Below are 15,272 nucleotides of genomic sequence, written 5' to 3'. Positions count from 1 at the left end.
AAGAGGGGATCTGGGGGATTTATCTGCCACAACAAGATTGGTTTAAGGTGAGTTGTTTTTTCTTCTTTCAGGGTACTAGGTATTTGTATTTCAGTTTTTTGTTGGTTTTTTTTACAATTTTATTTGCATTTTAACTGTGCATGCAGAGTTTTAGGAGTGGGGTGGGATGATTAGGGTGGAAAGTGTATTAATTTGAGGGTGTTTGGGGTTGTGGGCATTTATTATTAGGGGTGTGTTTGATCATAAAATAACATTTTAAATGTTTTATTCATTATAACACAATTTTTAATTATTAAATATTAAACCTACAAAAATACAACTTTAAAAAACTTTAGTATCATTTTTAAAATGCATTTCCATCCTGCAAGCAGTGGGCAGCAAAAAAATAAGGAAAATGGAAAGGTATGAAAAAAAAAAACAATTGAGATCAATAACGAATTAATGTTAAAACGTGATGAGCATAAAACCCAAAAGGAATATAATGAAAAAGCAAATGTGTAGCAGTGTAGGAGAAAGATACAGGAGTCCCAAGGGGGTCCAGGGGGGCATCCATAAATCTGAGTGACAGTATGAAAAAACAAGCAAATCATATTATGGCATTTTCCCATGGCAAGGTCTCGTTCAGTCCCCTGTCTTTGGTGTTTAAAGTGAACATCTAAAAAACTTCCCATTTCTTGCGTATTGCGGTGACGTCCGTGCCCTTGCGGGAGTGAACTTTTTCCAAGATGGACCATCGAAAGTCTCCTTCAGAATGGCCCGCTTCAAACCAATGGTTCACTAAGGGGGCAGAATGTTTGTGCAGTTTTATATTAGATTTGTGCTCGCCGATGCGTATTCTGCATTCTCTAGCTGTCTCAGGATTTGGTCACTAACGATCGCATTAGGGCAAGCTTGACACGAACCGCATTTGTGGTTGCCCTTAACGGGCAAACCACCCGTCATAGAACTTTGGGTGAACTTGTTCTTCTCAGGTGTCTTAGCCTTAACCAAGATGTTTCTCAGGTTTTTATTCCTCTTGAAGGCAAAAAGGGGTTTAGAAAGTTTCTGCGATTTGTGATCCAAGTTTAAAATGTGCCACTGAGAATTAATTATTTGGCGCACTTTATGATTAAGGCTCCCGGTTTTCCGTTTAAACGGATTTTTACTTATAAATGCAGACGGAAATCTTTTTGTCCTTCATCTGTATTTATAAATATAAACGGAAAAATACTGACAAAGTGCTTCAGCTCAGGATTGCCTGATCTGATGCATAGAATGCAGGCCGCTCTCTGAACATGAAAGGCGCCCTCCTAAGAGGGCGGACTCTTAGCTCCGCATTTGGCACTCTCCCTTCACAGGTCATTCATCAGGACCCCTGGGGGGAGCCTGGGGTAGTCATCCCCATCCAGCATGCTCTCCCCCATATCACTTCTGGGCAGAGGTGCAATAAAAATTTCGGAGGGGGCCTAATTCTTCTAGCCGAAGGGGTGAAAAAAACAACAAAGCCTCGCTAACAAGAAAATGGTCTTTTTAAGACCTGTGAAGTACCCGGGTGAGGCTGTGTGTGTGCCCGGGAAGCGTCTAAGTTCGGGCAGACACACACGACAGGGGGGTGGGGGGGGGCTATACACGCCTGCAAAGGACAGATAAGATCGGAGAGTAAAGAAAGTATATGGGAGGTGCTGGTTCCAGCAGAGGCGGTAAAGAGGGCACAGCCAGCAGAATCCAGAGCCCCCCTCCCCCGGCTCGCTACAGTGCCGTACCCTGCTCAGTACCGTATGTTACCTTTGCTAGGCCAGGACATGCTGTGGACTCGGAGCCGCGAGGAGGGGTGAGGGGCAGAGAACCCGTGTCAAATGCGCATTAGGTACTCGGTGATGCGGTGCCCCCTCGGCTCCTATCAGGCCGCTTTAGGGGTTAAAGAGCCTCTCTGGAGAGGGGCCTTTTCGACATCCTGGTGCACAGATGGGGGGATGCTTGTCTCTTGGTCATTTGGAGCATGTTTGGGCCCCTGGAGGCCCCCCGACTTGCAAAGGCTTTCATCTTGTCGGCCAGGCCGGGTGCAGCCGCATTTACTGCAGGGTTTGGAGAGGGGCTAAGCCTGGAAGGCCTGCCAGGGCAACCTGGAGAAGGCTGGGGCGATGAGGTCCCTCTCTACTGCCGCCTACTCTGCACTGCATACTCTCCACTCCCCTACGTGCTCCACTCTCTCATTTACTCCAATATGCACCCCCACACTCTCACCTTTTCACACAATCTCTTTTCTCAACTTTACAATTCAACCTCACGTGTACTCCCCGCCTCCACCCTTGCACGTACTTTACACTCACCCACCGAATCCACTCTCACCTTACACCCCACTTCTCCTTGCGTCCCCCCACTTCACTCATGCACAGCTGGCACAAACATGGTCTTACAGCTTCTAGTCACAGCAAAGAGTCCTAGGACTAAATGGGCATTGAGTCTGATGGGCAGTGTCAGCTACTGGCATGCGTAAACAATGTGACAAATAGAACCTGTCGGCAGTGTGTACTGATAGACTGCTGTCACGGGTAAAACCCTCTCTGTTGTGTGGTCTGGAACCAGAACAAAATCCTTGTTACCATGGACCTTGAGTCCTTATATACAAATATTCCCCAGAAGCAAGCTCTGAAGGTGATCAGGGAAATCAAAGAGACAGAACCCACATATACCAACTCGACATTTATTCTTCAATGCCTTGAGATTATGCTGCCAGAAAACTTCTTTGAAGTCAAGGGCTCCTTTTTCCATCAGATAAAGGGAGTTAGCATGGGCGCGGCGTGCGCCCCAAGTGTCGCATGTCTTTACATGGGATACTTCGAGTATTTGAACATCTACAACGAAATGTCCCCATTCTATGACAACATCAGCCACTGGTCACGCTTCAAAGGTGATATTTTTTTCATCTGGAGTGGCGACCAGGAGACCCTTGATGAGTTTATCATGTGAATTAATGCGGCAGATCCTAATCTGACATTTACCGCACACATGTGTACCAACAAACTAGAATTCCTTAATTCCCAACTGGTGGTATCTTTATACACCAAACCCACGTCAAGGAACACACTCCTGCATTTCAGCAGTTTTCATCCAAGATGACCGCTGCGCCTCTCACCAGGCCGGGTCACCCCCTTGCTCCTCCTGCCGCCTCCTGCTCCTGCCTGCCTGCCAGCCTTGCCGCAGAACCGCCCGCTCGCAAGTTTCCCGCCGCAGCTCGCCACAGGCCCCGCCCACCACCGGCCCATTGGCCGAGCCGCTCCCGCCGCCCAGCTGACCCGCCCTCTCGTCCCCCTTCTTAAGGGGACAGCAAGGAGTGCTCGGGAGTGACCGCTGCGCCTCTCACCAGGCCGGGTCACCCCCTTGCTCCTCCTGCCGCCTCCTGCTCCTGCCTGCCAGCCTTGCCGCAGAACCGCCGCTCGCCAGTTTCCCGCCGCAGCTCGCCACAGGCCCCGCCCACCACCGGCCCATTGGCTGAGCCGCTCCCGCCACCCAGCTGACCCGCCCTCTCGTCCCCCTTCTTAAGGGGACAGCAAGGAGTGCTCGGGAGTGACCGCTGCGCCTCTCACCAGGCCGGGTCACCCCCTTGCTCCTCCTGCCGCCTCCTGCTCCTGCCTGCCAGCCTTGCCGCAGAACCGCCCGCTCGCCAGTTTCCCGCCGCAGCTCGCCACAGGCCCCGCCCACCACTGGCCCATTGGCCGAGCCGCTCCCGCCGCCCAGCTGACCCGCCCTCTCGTCCCCCTTCTTAAGGGGACAGCAAGGAGTGCTCGGGAGTGACTGCTGCGCCTCTCACCAGGCCGGGTCATCCCCTTGCTCCTCCTGCCGCCACCTGCTCCTGCCTGCCAGCCTTGCCGCAGAACCGCCCGCTCGCCAGTTTCCCACCGCAGCTCGCCACAGGCCCCGCCGAGCCGCTCCCGCCGCCCATCTGACCCGCCCTCTCGTCCCCCTTCTTATGACGCCCCCAGAGCGACCGCGCAGCGGACGCGCGCAGCGGGAGCGCCGACTGAGCGCCGAAGGTGCGCCAAAGGTAAGCCCGTCCGTGCCTGGCCCGCGCCCAGCGCCAGGACCCCTGGCCCCCGCAGACCCCAGCCCACCCGCCGGACGTACGACGCCGCCACCCTCAACGCACTCAACGCCAGCCGAATCCCAGGATGCTACCGAGCCACCCCGAGACGCACCCACAGACCCTTCTGCTGCAACGCCTGCAAGTTCACCTGCATCCGGACCAGCACTACTCCAGCACCAACCAAGACCAAGACGAGCAACAGCAGCAGCCACCTGAAATGCATCCTGCTCAACAACCGCTCTGTCCACAGACACGCCATCGAGCTCTGGAACCTGCTCGACACAACCTCACCAGACGTCGCCTTCCTCACAGAAACCTGGATGAACGCCTCTTCAGCGCCCGACATCGCCATCGCCATCCCAGACGGCTACAAGATCATCCGATGGGACCGCACCAACCAGACCGAAGGAGGCATCGCCATCATCCACAGGAACACCATCCGCATCACGACCAACACCAACGACACCCTCGCACCCGCCGAGCACCTGCACTTCCAGGTCCACATCAACCCCAAGACCACCCTCAGAGGCACCCTCATCTACAGACCCCCGGGACCACGCACACAATTCAGCGAAGACATCGCCGACTTCATCAGCCCGCACGCCCTCCTCTCCGCTGACTACATCCTCCTCGGGGACCTCAACTTCCACCTGGAGAACAACAACGACCGCAACACCACCACCCTGCTGGACAACCTCGCAAACCTGGGACTCAAGCAGCTGGTCACCACCCCCACCCACTACGCCGGACACACACTCGACTCCGTCTTCTCATCCAGCAAGGACATCGCCTTCAGCCACGCCACCGGACTCCACTGGACGGACCACAGCTGCGTCCACTTCAGCTTCAGAAGGACCACGATCCACCACCACCAGCAACAGGTTGCACGCAGAAGCTGGAACAAGATCACAGCCGACCAGCTCGCGACCTCCCTGAGCATGAACCCTCCCACCAGCGCAACGAACCCAAGCCAGGCGGCCACCAACCTCGCGAAGTGGATCAGCAACTGCGCAGACGACCTCGCCCCTCTGATGACCCCGCCTAGCAGACCCGGTAGCAAGAAAGCCCCATGGTTCACCGACGAACTCAAGAGCTCCAAGAAGAACTGCCGAGCCCTCGAGAGGACATGGCGCAGAGACCCAACACCGGACAACATGACCGCCCCCAAGCTCGCCACCCGAAAACACCACCAACTCATCCACGCCACCAAGAAAACCGCATTCAAGGAACGACTGGACAACAACGCACACAACAGCAAGGAACTCTTCAACATCGTTAAAGAGCTCTCCAACCCCAACGCCGGAAACAACGACATCACCCCTTCGCAAGACCTCTGCAACTCCCTCGCCTCCTACTTCCACAACAAGATCGCGGACATACACAACAGCTTCAGCACTCAACCGACGCACGCCACGACCGAACCACCGCCCCCACCACCACCCTCCGCGCCTGGACCCCGATGAGCACCGAAGACACCGTCCGCACGATGAACTCCATCCACTCCGGATCTCCTACCGACCCCTGCCCTCACCACGTCTTCAACAAGGCCGACGCTGTCATCGCACCCCACCTGCGGGACATCATCAACACCTCCTTCGACACCGCTACCTTCCCGGAGAGCTGGAAGCACGCAGAACTCAGCGCTCTACTAAAGAAGCCATCAGCCGACCCCACCGACCTCAAGAACTACCGCCCCATCTCGCTGCTCCCGTTTCCTGCAAAAGTCATCGAGAAGACCGTCAACAAGCAGCTGGCCGCCTTCCTCGAGACGAACGGTTCCCTCGACCTCTCGCAGTCTGGCTTCCGGGCCAACCACAGCACTGAGACCGCCCTGATCGCAGCCACCGATGACATCCGAGCACTGCTTGACAACGGAGAAACAGCAGCCCTCTTCCTCCTAGACCTCTCCGCGGCCTTCGACACTGTCTGCCACCGTACACTAGTGCAGCGACTCAGCAACGTCGGAATCCAGGAGAAGGCACTGGAGTGGATCATCTCCTTCCTCGCCGGAAGAACACAGAGAGTCCGCCTCCCCCCGTTCAGATCTGAAGCCACCGAAGTCATCTGCGGCGTTCCTCAAGGCTCCTCGCTCAGTGCAACCCTCTTCAACGTCTACATGAGCCCCCTCGCAGACATCGCACGCCAGCACAACCTCAACATCATCTCCTACGCCGACGACACCCAGCTGATTCTCTCCCTCACCAACGACCCCGCCACCGCTAGAGCCAACCTTCACGAAGGGATGAAAGAGGTAGCCGAATGGATGAAGAACAGCCGCCTGAAACTGAACTCGGACAAGACGGAAGTCCTCATCCTGGTATCCTCACCCTCCGCCTGGGACGACTCCTGGTGGCCCCCCGCCCTAGGCAGCGCACCCAAACCAACAGACCACGCACGCAACCTGGGCTTCATCCTGGACTCCTCCCTCTCCATGACCAGACACGTCAACGCCGTCTCCTCGTCGTGCTTCAACATCCTGCGCATGCTACGTAAGATCTTCCGGTGGATCCCCACCGAGACCAGAAAGACGGTCACCCAGGCCCTCGTCACCAGCCGTCTGTACTACGGCAACTCCCTCTACGCCGGAACCACCGCCAAACTCCAGAAGAGACTCCAGCGAATCCAGAACGCCTCAGCACGACTCATCCTGGACATCCCCCGTCGCAGCCACATCTCCGGACACCTGAGAGATCTGCACTGGCTCCCGGTCAACAAGAGAATCACCTTCCGACTCCTCACCCACGCACACAAAGCCCTACACAACCAAGGCCCAGGATACCTCAACAGCCGCCTCAACTTCTACGCTCCCAAACGCCAGCTTCGATCGACCGGCCACACCATCGCCGCCGTCCCCCGCATCCGAAGAGCCACCACAGGGGGACGGTCCTTCTCCTACCTCGCCGCCAAGACATGGAACTTCCTCCCGACCCACCTCCGCCTGACCCAGGACCACCTCGCCTTCAGGAAGCAACTCAAGACCTGGCTGTTCGAGCAGTAGCGGACCCCCCTCCCCCAGCGCCTTGAGACCCTCTGGGTGAGTAGTGCGCTATATAAATGCTTTGATTGATTGATTGATTGATGCCAAAAGGACCGAATCCCGTTCAGTCAATTTCTACGCCTCCATAGAAATTGTACCCCCATCAAGAATTACATGACACATGCTGAAATTCTCAAAGAGAAATTGGTCATGAGAGGATATCCGCACAAACTCGTCAAAGATGCACTGAAGAGAGTGAGATATTATGACCGCAACACGATGTTTCAACCCAAACAGAAGGAACAGTCCGACCAAATGGTCTGTGTGAATTAACATTCTCTGTTTGATCATAAAGTGCGCCAAATCATTAATTCTCAGTGGCACATTTTAAACTTGGATCACCAATCGCAGAAACTTTCTAAACCCTTTTTTGTCTTCAAGAGGAATAAAAACCTGAGAAACATCTTGGTTAAGGCTAAGACACCTGAGAAGAACAAGTTCACCCAAAGTTCCATGACGGGTGGTTTGCCCGTTAAGGGCAACCACAAATACGGTTCATGTCAAGCTTGTCCAAATGCGATCGTTAGTGACCAAATCCCGATTAACGATCAAAATGTATTCTTGAAAGAAATGACAAACTGCCACTCCTCCAATATTGTCTATGTCATCTTATGCCCTTGCGATCTAGCAGACGTAGGAGAAACCTGCTTGAGAATGCAGAATCCGCATCGGCGAGCACAAATCTAATATAAGACTGCACAAACACTCTGCCCCCTTAGTGAACCATTGGTATGAAGCGGGCCATTCTGAAGGAGACCTTCGATGGTTCATATTGGAAAAACGTCACTTCCGCAAGGGCACGGACGTTGTAATGTTGGGCCTCAAGCCCACATGACGCTCAAGCACTGACACGGGCACAAGGGTGTATGGGGTAGTAACTGGCCACGAGCACGTGCACTCGGGCTCTTTTATTGACGGGGCCACGTCACTCGTGACACCCGTGATGGATGGGTGTGGGGTGCAGTGTGTCCAGCCCTCGAGGGAGTGGCTGGGATTACAGCTTCCTGTTGAGACACTAGAACGTGTCTCGCAGGACACTACATTCCTCCCCAACTTTATTGAAGGACAAAACAAAGAGTCAAGTCCAACCTGTGGGGAAAAACACAGTTGATGAAATACCACAGGGTCCATCAGCTTCTCGAGTCAGGTGGCAGAACGACATCAGACGTTGGCTGGTGACCTTGGCTTGCAGCAGAACCTTCTCCGCGGGCACTCGTAGTTTAACCTGAGGGACTCAGGGCACGACCGCTGGCTTGGAGACATCCGCTGCCTACCGTCCGTTCGCTGACAATGACGGGTCTTGCACGGCTTCCTCTTGGCTGACGTCGGTGATGGTCTGTGGTGAGATCTACTAGTTCTTTTGGTGGGCTGCGTCATGACCATGGACGGGTTCTAACATGAAAGTTCACGGAGGTGTTGCTGGACCGACTGTCCCTGTGGAACGCTTGGCTGTGATCGGTACCTTGTCGGTGGGGCAATGTCTCTTCTCGCTCTCCCGCCTGGGGAGGCCCGTCGTCGGGGTTGCTGCGGGACTGTAGGAAGGCTGCGCCGGAGCCGCTGCTTGTGTGCCGTCTGGGGGCAGCTGCAGGACCGCCGAGGAGCCGTTGCTTGGTCGCACGCACGACCCTCACGGGTGGATGAGTCTTGGCCAAGACTTGCACTCGCTGCCGCGGTTCCGGTGTAGGCCAGGTTCACAGGAGGTTTTGGGTTCCATTGAGTCGGCTTGTGTGGCAACGGTTGCGGACTCCAGTCCATCGGTACTCAGGGAGTGGTGCTTGACGCATGTGCCGATGGCTGGCGTGGGTGACGGTTGCCAGCCATGTGGTGACTCGGAATGACCGGTGTTGGTGACTTGCTGGGAGAGTTCGGACGTCAGGATGGACCTGGGTAGCCACGTGCTTCCGCCTTGCTGATGTTGAGTGTCCATGGCGGCTTAACACGTAGAGTGTGTTGATCCTCTCTTGCCTGGCTTGGGGGCCACTGCCGACTCCATCTTGAGGCGGTGTGAGGACGGATACTCAGGGCATATCTTCACCCATGGCATCTGCGGACAGGAGCAGGGATGCCCCTTGACTTGGACAGCCGACGCTTGGGGAGTGGCCGTTCACCTGAAGACGCGTCGTGGAGAGACGCGGTTTGCGACTGCTGCGGCTTACGTTCGGTTCTCCTGTGAGGACGTGTCCAGGGACGGTGGTCCACCTTGGTGGCTGTCCGATGTGTCAGGGTGAGCTCTTGGCTTGCTGTGAGTCCCCGGCTTTCTCCTTTTTCCGGTCTGCTCAGTCTACCTGTGTCTTCCGGTTTTTCAGGGTGACAGGGCTGTCACTTTTCTTTCTTCGAGGGCGTTGTGCTTGGACCTCAAGGCGGCGCTGTCATGGCGCCGGCTTCTGCCTTCGGGTCAGCGCGCTCCTTGCTTGCCGGGCGACGTGCCGTCCCGTCGCGTGCGGCTGGCGTTGGAGCGTCTGTTGCTGTGGCGGCCTGCCACGTGGTGTGTACGACTCCTCTCTTGCCTGTCGTGGGTCACCGCCGACTCCATCTTGAGGTAGTGCTGAGGGGGACACTGGGTGGCTTTCGGGCCGCTGCGGGTGCGACTCCTCTCTTGCCTGTTGTGGGTCACCGCCGACTCCATCTTGAGGCTGGGTTGAGGAGGACCCTGTGTTGCTTTCAGCCCATTGCGGGGCTTCGCTGGTGCAGTGGGGACGTGGTCGCTCTCTGTGCTGCATTCAGCTGTGTTTTGTACCTGTTCACCAGCAGGAGCGGGTGGTGCGTCCTCTTCCTTGGCATTGGCGTTAGGCAGCCATGTGTGGTGCGTGCTCTGCACCGGTCCCTCTTTGTGCTGTTGCTAGGGGGCAGCTCCTGTGGGACGTTGTTGTCTTGGCTGGCTGTCCATCCATGTGGGTGGAGGCGGCCCGTGCTCAGCTCTGAGTTGCTTGCAGCTCTTTGCGAGGCTTTCCAGTCCCTCTCCGTAATTTGCAGATGTGGTGGGCAGTGCTCATGCCTCTATTGTACTGGTTTGCGCTGTCGCAGCCTGGGGTGTCTTGGGGTCTCTTGGGTGTGACAGCTAGTTGGAGACTCCGCTGTCTTCAAAGGTGTCTTGGCTGTTCACGTTGGCGGGGTACCAAGGGCCGCTCTAGGCGCAGACTCCTCTGTGGGCACTTCTTGCTGTGCCTGTTATAGTCCGAGTCAGCCACTGGGGTGAGCAGGCAGTCCTCCTGGTAGTGGCGGTGCGCACTCCTGGCTCTGTTGGCTGTCGTTGCTGGCTGGTGAGCCGGACGCTATGCTGTGCTCTAGGACTGCTGGTCTGTGGGGTGTGATGCAGCCACACCTGTCGCTGGCCTGCCACACCTGCCTGCTGACGTCAGTCACGGTTGGGAAGTCAGTGTGTGTGATGTGGCTTCTTATGGGGTTCTTGATTTCTCCCCCTTTTCCTGGTGTAGCTGACTGGGCAGGAGCGCATGGGATGCGGTCCTTACGCAGCCGGTCTCGCTTGATGCCGATTGTTGCAGAGGTGGCCAGCAATGGCCTGTGCTACCGCTTGCTAAGTTCAGTGATGTAGAATGGGGGCTGCACTCCTCCTTGTACCCCTTGCCATGCTACGTCGTGCAGGTGCTGGCGTTTTTTTTTTTTCCAATTCCCTCTTACCATGAGTGACTGTCTTGTTAGCCTCAGCGTGGGAGCTGGGAGCCGTTGTGTGTTCCCGTTCGTGCTGAGGTAAAGTTGGCTGCACTCACTGCTTGTATGGTCTCAGTTCCCTCTGTGTATGTGAGTGCTTCACGTCATGGGTTCAAACACTGCCCGCAGGTTGGGACTGGCGGCCGTGGTGCCTCACGGGGAAATGCTTCTACCAGAGCTGCTTTGGTGCGGTGCTGTGATTCAGCCGCTAGGTGGCGCTGTTATTGGTTGGAGGTAGGCTTGCCGGCGTTCTCCCCTTCCTGTTAAAGCAGTCGAGCTGCTGTCCCTGGCAGCCAGGTGGCACTGCCGGTGGTTTGGTGATCCTTCTCTGGATTTACCAGAATTGAGCATGAGGACCGGAGCTGGTCCTGCGAGTGCAGCTGGATGCGCTCTTTCTCCTGGGCTTTTTTTCCATTGCTGCTGGGGGTGCGATACCATAGGCAGTCGCTAGGGGCGCTGCAGCCGCTTCGCGCGTCCTGCGACGATGGCCTGCTGTGGTAGGAGGGCAGCGGGCCAGAGCACTTCCCGCCCCTGCTAGACCATGGCCCCGTGTTGCGCCGGATCAACTCACCAGGGAAAACGTGAAGGTGAGTGCCGGTTGGCGCGCTGTCCTTTATTTTCTCATCACGCTCTGGATGCAGGAAGCGATCCTTGCCTCCCAACCCTCTTGCTCGTGCAGTACTTTCTTCTTGTCTCTTACCGCGATGGGGGTGATCTGGCAGGCCGCATCGGGCAGGGATTGTCCTTGTGGGCCTCTCCGTGCTGGGCTGGCGTGGCGTGTGGCTCGGGGAGTTGTTTGTGTTCTACCCGCTTCGCGGTGGCAACAACTTCCTCACTCGTGCAGGTACCTTTAGTCAGTCTCTGGTCGGTGCGGGGAATACACGCACGCAGGCGGCTGCCGGTGGACTCCTCGGGTGACCTGCGGCTGTGCTAAGCTTGAGTGGAGGTCTCTGCCTCCCTCCTAGGGGCACCGGGACACTCCCTTTGCTTTCTCTGTGCATGAATCGACAAGTGGGCAGCCTCGGGATACCTCCGGGTTGTGTGCTTCGCAGGCCAGACATACGGCTGCCTCCCCTGCGGCGCTAGCAGTGGCACCACTTCCCGGTTACCATCACCGACCTCTCAGTGGGGCTGCCTGGTGTCGGGGCTGCGGCGGCGGTGGTATGTCGGCGGTTGCGGTGCTGGAAACGCTCACCGAGTGGCCTCTCGCTTCAGCCGACAATCTGCCCGTGTAAGTGTTCCAGCAGGCTACGTCGATTTTGCGGTGTCGCCGTTTCGGCTCATTCTCTCCTCCTGAAGGACGATGCTGCGCCGCGCAGCAGGCACGCGGGGACAGACCCGCCTCGTCGCCAGTGTAATGTTGGGCCTCAAGCCCACATGACGCTCAAGCACTGACACGGGCACAAGGGTGTATGGGGTAGTAACTGGCCACGAGCACGTGCACTCGGGCTCTTTTATTGACGGGGCCACGTCACTCGTGACACCCGTGATGGATGGGTGTGGGGTGCAGTGTGTCCAGCCCTCGAGGGAGTGGCTGGGATTACAGCTTCCTGTTGAGACACTAGAACGTGTCTCGCAGGACACTACAGACGTCACCGCAATACGCAAGAAACGGGAAGTTTCTTGGATGGTCACTTTAAACACCAAAGACAGGGGACTGAACGAGACCTTGCCATGGGAAAATGCCATAATATGATTTGCTTGTTTTTCCATACTGCTCAGATTTATGGATACCCCGCTGGACCCCCTTGGGACTCCTGTATCGTTCTCCTACACTGCTACACATATGCTTTTTCATTATATTGGTGTTTATGCTCATCACGTTTTAACATTAATTCGTTATTGATCTCAATTGTTTGTTCTTTCCATTTTCCTTATTTTTTTGCTCCCCACTCTCTAGCAGTAGCTGTGCCCGACTCCCTCCCAACAGCCAACTGCTCCCTTATTCCAAAGAACGCCTAGGGGGCGGACATTATTCCCTGCCCCTCCACATTATCTGCTGAGACATTATTTACTCCCTTTTTTATCCGCTTCCCCTATTCCGGCCAACCCCCAGGGGGCGTAGATTACTGTTCGTGCTTTCATGTCATTGGTTTAGGCACTCACCTGCGAGATATTTAAATCTCACTTTTTTGCGCCACGAGTACCAGGTGTCACAGACTGTGTGTCAGCCGTTTGCTGAGCGCTGATATCTCTCTTTCATCTGTAAGCTGGTCGGCGGGCCGCTGGGGACGCCCCTGTGCTCGCGCTTCTCTTACATGGATTCCATTATCGAGTATATTGACCGTGTATCCCCCCCTCCACCCCCCCCCCTCTGTTTTGCCTCTTCACCAAACCTGGGAGCACTGTTATCGGAAGTGCGCCCACTGTTTACTCTCCTATTGGATTTGGTTGAAACCACGCTTTTGAGTGCTATGTTGCTGTGGCCGATGCTCATCGCCCCGTATAGGTGCTGCGCTATACACTTGTAAGCAATTTTTCATTCCCCATTAGCGCTTCGCATTTAGAAAAAAAAATTGTCCGGACCAACCCCTTCTACCCCTCTTCCCTTACATATTTTTTCCATTCCCTTTTATCTTCTTAGGGACCCCCTTACCCGCTACGCCGGAACGCCTCACCCGTTAGAGTACCGTCTGCGCATATTGGGACTCCTCTTTCTGTAATTGATACCCAGCGGGATCCTCATCCACGAACAAGTGATTTCCATTAGCGGCAGACTCCCCTCAGACTGTATTATCTATTGATTCAGGCCTCGGCATTTATTTTTGTGGTGAGTTGCACCTTAGCCCCTTTTTGTGTTGATTCCAATATCTGACGATTCTGGGCACCATTAGACTTACCTGGTGCTGTATTGTTATGTATTTTACCAGATTAAGCAACGTTCACGCTTGTACTAGCCCTTCTGGAGCCGATTATTGAATCAGCTTGTCCCTTCAGGTTTTTGCAATTGATTTCACCCTTCGTTGCCCCACGTTACCACAGAAGCTTTTCTACTCTGTTTCAACCAGCACTACTGAATCCCTTGTTATTCTCTGTTTTTGTTCTCGTTATTTCTTTATTTTCTGTATTTTTGCATCTCTCCATCTCACTTCTTCCTTTTCTACTCTGCTTAATACTTTACGTTTCCCTCACTAGAGATGTGTAAGACCCCAGTTTAGCTGGTTAATAGATCGAGTGCGTTGGCGCTGCTATATGACTCTAGTATCTACCAACCATGCATTTTTTCTCAGTTCCTTAATTATATTTTCGTCTTTTGGTTTATATATTTATTTATTTAAACCTTTTGTGAGAAAGTGGCTCTGTATATACTGTTCCTTAATAGGTACAGGGTGTACAGAGTCCACAGTCCCCCAGGGTTTGACAGAGGCTAAAGTTAGATATAACCTTACTCTCTAAAGTGGTAGCTTGGTCGAGCAGTAAGGCAGTATCAGAGGACAGTGTAAAGCATTTGTTGTACACACTCAGTCAGCAAATGGTCTCACACACTCAATAACTGAACTCTAGGCCAATGGTTTATATATAAAAAATATATGCTTGTTTTATTTTAGAACCAACACTTGGATTTAAAATATACTTTATCAGAATGAGATGTCTCATATAAATACTTTTGCAATATGCAATTGACTTTTGTAAACAGTTACAAGTGGCTGCAATAGGCAACTCTATTTTAAACACAACAATGCATTGAGCTCAATGTAAAATTCAAGTTATTTGCAACAGATTACTTTTTAGATTACTTTTGGAATTCCAGGACTGGATCCTAGATTCAGTCCTGGGTCAGTACTCAGAATCAAGTGATGAAAGTCGACTTAATTACTGTAATGATTTTTAAACAATATTTAGCTATTTTAAAAGTTGACACTTAGAAAATATTTCAAAGAAAACAGTCAATGATTCCCTATGGAAGAAAATTCAAGTTGCAGGTACAGTATGTTCTCGTTACTTTTGTAATCCAGTACTGGGTGCCTAGACTCAGTACTGGGACCTTTATCCAAAACACGTAAGTAATTACGTTTTCAGATATTATACGATTTTTGAAGAATATTTAAAGATTGCAGAAATCGACACTTAGAAGAAATTTCACCGAAAAACAGTCAATGATTTCCTATGGAAGAAAATTGGGTTACGGGTAAGTAGTTGTAAGTATTTTTCAGAGTCAGTGCTGGGCACCAAGATCCAGCACTGGGAGCTCACCTAAGAGCAGGTGAGTAATTTTGTTTTCGTTACTCGGCTGATTTTTGGTGAATATTTTAAGATTTGAAATGTCCACACTTAGAAGAAATTTCAGGAAAAAGCCAGTCAATGTTACCCTATGAGGAAAATACAGTTATCGGTTTAAGGGTAAGTACTAGACTGGCAGAGTTGAGGTTCTGGGCATAGACTCAGGGGTCCCCCAGGGTCAGGTAGGTACAGTTGGTTCACCCTCAGCGACTCTAGGGCGGCCGGGTGCAGAGAGAGTTAGGCCCAATGTTATCCTACGAGGGATAGGGGGGCCTTGGTTGG

The sequence above is a fragment of the Triturus cristatus genome, chromosome 5_2 (assembly GCF_964204655.1).
Source record: "Triturus cristatus chromosome 5_2, aTriCri1.1, whole genome shotgun sequence".
Classification (NCBI taxonomy): domain Eukaryota; kingdom Metazoa; phylum Chordata; class Amphibia; order Caudata; family Salamandridae; genus Triturus; species Triturus cristatus.
This window is presented reverse-complemented; position numbering follows the sequence as displayed.